Genomic DNA, 3,122 nt, shown 5'->3' with positions numbered 1-3,122 from the left:
TTTTTGTTGTTTTTGTTTGTTTCTTTGTTTTTTGGAGGGGACACTGGGAAAGGAGAAATTTACATGTAAATAAAGAAAATATCTAATTAAAAAAGAAAGTAGTTTTCAGTCTTATGTACTGCCAAAGAAAAATGGGTTACATTGAAAGTAAATTACAAAAGTAAAATAAAAAAGGAAGAAGGAAGTGGATATATGTGATGCATCTCTCAGCTGGGTTCATTCATTATCGAGTGGGTTTATTGCTCTTGGGGTAGGAGAGCACAGTTTGAGATCCCCGGGGACTGTAGGAGCTGGCTCAGGGGCCCCTGGGTCTGCATGGAGGCCAGAGCCATGGTTCTCAGATACTTTAGCATCCATGCACCTCTGGGAGCCTCAGAACAGCTGAGAATGGAGTGGAGTACAGGAGGTAGGATCTAGTTGGGGCTGAAGGGAAAGGAGGGGAGAGCTGAGAGTCCTTGGCTTGTTCAGAGGGTGGCTTGGTTTGGTTGGGGCTGTGAATGGGAGAGGGGGAGACTAGGTGGTTGGCCCTTTAGGTGAAGGCCTGCTCCATTGCTCCCCACAGTGGATTCCAATGAAAAGAGACAGTCCATGGTTTTCAGGCATGTATTGTCTTGGTGGTGAATAAAACCATATCCCGCTTTCTCAAGGCAGGCCTGAGGTTAAATACCTTTTGCAGGGAGGAGTGTCTGGGAAGGGACATTTATTGGCTAAGCTTCCAGATCTTTAAGTGTCTCATTAAAATGGAGATCTGTCTTGAGGCTAGTGACCACAGGTCAAGTCCTCTTCCTGTGGAGGGGCTTGGGGTGTTGCCCTTAGGTGACTGATAGCCACAAAATTATGGAGAGCTGAAGCCTCCTGCCAGGAGCCTGGTGTACAGGAGTGTGGCAAAATGCCTACTGTTCCTTGCCCAGTTATACCCTGCAGGGTCAAGGTGGGGTAGGGGGTACAGGAGAAGTTGCGGGGGTGGGGGTGGGGTTCCAACCTAGCTCAACCAGAAAAAGGCTGCCTTTCACGGTCCTATAGATTTATACACATTTTATAATTTCTTATGTTTGATGATTAATTAAGTTCTGTATATACACGTAACACAAACAATAATTATTTTATATTTTGCAGATATTATAAATCATATAGAATCTCTCTTAAGTAAAATATTGAAATTTAAGTTAGTATATTATAAACCCAACATCATTGGTTTAGCCTTAGAACATCATGTCTAGCCTTAGAATCATACCATAGTTAAAATGATGTTTTCTTCCCAGAGAATCTCAAGGCAGGCTCTCCCTTTCCTCACAAATAGTCCATGAAACTTTATTTATGTGAATCATCACTGAAGTGAATTCTCTCATCTAACTCATGGTTCTTTTTTTTTTTTTCCAAATGGGGGAGGCTGTTTAATAGGCCCACGACAGGACAAAATAGAAAACCTTCAAGGACTGGCCATGGGGAAAGACCACACAGACAACAGAGGCTGGTTGGGGGGACTGCTCAGTTGCCTGGGGAAGGGGGAGGCATGTTCCCAGGGCCATCTGAGGGGAGTGGGGGTCTTAGCATGGGTGGCATAGGAGCAGGGTGCACCCCGGGATTTGAGGGGTGAACCCCTGGAGGCTGTGGGTGGACCCCTGGGACAGCAGGGTGGACTCCGGGAGGAGGCTGAGGGTGTACCCCTGGTGCCGGAGGGTGGATCCCAGGGACTGGGGGGTGTACGCCAGGGGCTTGAGGGTGGACTGCAGGAGCAGGGGGGTGGACCTCTGGAGCCTGAGGATGAACTCCAGCTGATGGAGGAGGGTGTACCCCTGGAGCTGGTGGGTGGACCCCTGGAGCTGGTGGGTGGACCTCTGGAGCTGGTGGGTGGACCCCTGGAGCTGGCGGGTGCACTCCAGGTGCTGGTGGGTGCACTCCAGGGGCTGGTGGGTGCACTCCAGGGGCTGGAGGATGGACCCCAGATGTTGGTGGATGGACCACTGGTGCTGGGGGGGTGTACCCCAGGAGCTGGGGGATGGACTCCAGATGTTGGTGGGTGTACTACCGGGACTGGGGGGATGTACCCCAGGAGCTGGTGGGGACATCTGGGGAGGTCCAGGGGGCCCAGAGGGAGCAGGCCCAGTGGGGGACATAGGAGGGAAAGGCAGGCCACCAGGTGGAGGTGGGGGTAAGGCATCAGGGAGTGGTGGGCGAGGAGGCAGTCCATTCATTAGTGGGGGCGGGGGGCCGCTTGACGCCTGGGGGTCTTGCTGGGAGGCTGGGAGGTGCCTGGGGCTTCTCCATCTTAAAGTGGAACTGAAGAAAAAACTGCTTGGTTTCTCTGTTCCAGTGGGTCCAAAACTTGCCCTCAGCTTTGTCAATCTCCCGGCTAGGCACCTTGAAGGCAATGGTCTCATAGGGCTCAGCAGCCATCAGCAGGTACTGCCAGCGGCGGTCTGGGGGCTCAATCCTCTGCTCATAGGCAGACATGAAGCGGTGGCGTGACATGATACCCTCTGCAATCTCAGGGTAGTCAATCTGGAACAGCAGGCTCTGCTGGCCTATCTCTGTGTCCCTCTGCTTGGTCACTTTGTAGCCAGGGCGGCCAGTCTTCACAAACTTCTTCACCTCCACCTTGACCTTCTCTGGTGCAGGCTGGGTGGGGGCTTCTTTGGCCTCCTTGGCAGCTCACCGGGCCAAATTAGTCTGATGTTTCTTCCCTTGGGTATGGGCCAGGTAGCTCCCCTCATTGTTATGCAGAGTCAGGCAGAGTTTGCACTCATAGGATCCCAGGTGGTTCTTCATAAAATACGGGTCCTTGTTGATGACGATGGTTTCCAGGGCCAGTTGCTGCAGGCGCTCTCTCTGGTCCGGTTGCTCTCGGAGGAGGAGGCTACACCCCCCACTCCCAGTTTTGCCTCCAGGTCGGTGCTGAAAGTCCATGATGCAGTCCTGGGTGCTTTAGGGGACAGGAAGAAACCAACACCAAGGCCTCCCTACTCAGGTTTAATCTCCGCGAAGGCCACCTAACTCATGGTTCTTAGTTTAACTTCACCTTTTGAAAACCTTCACCTTCACCTATATAATAATATAATCTCAATCCTAATCTTGTAAAAGCTTTAGATTACCACATTATACTTTTTTTCTGTACTCTTAAT

At 51.3% G+C, this 3,122-nt stretch overlaps 1 pseudogene; it reads right to left on the bottom strand.

Annotated features, from left to right (window-relative positions):
• Positions 1–1,380: 1,380 nt before the first annotated feature.
• On the bottom strand, positions 1,381–2,922 carry LOC116071427 (annotated as a pseudogene).
• Between the last annotated feature and the right edge of the window lie 200 nt (positions 2,923–3,122).

The sequence above is a fragment of the Mastomys coucha genome, unplaced genomic scaffold, assembly GCF_008632895.1.
Source record: "Mastomys coucha isolate ucsf_1 unplaced genomic scaffold, UCSF_Mcou_1 pScaffold22, whole genome shotgun sequence".
NCBI classification, from domain to species: Eukaryota; Metazoa; Chordata; class Mammalia; order Rodentia; family Muridae; genus Mastomys; species Mastomys coucha.
The sequence above is the reverse complement of the archived record's forward strand: the minus strand, read 5'-3'. Positions and strand labels throughout refer to the sequence as shown.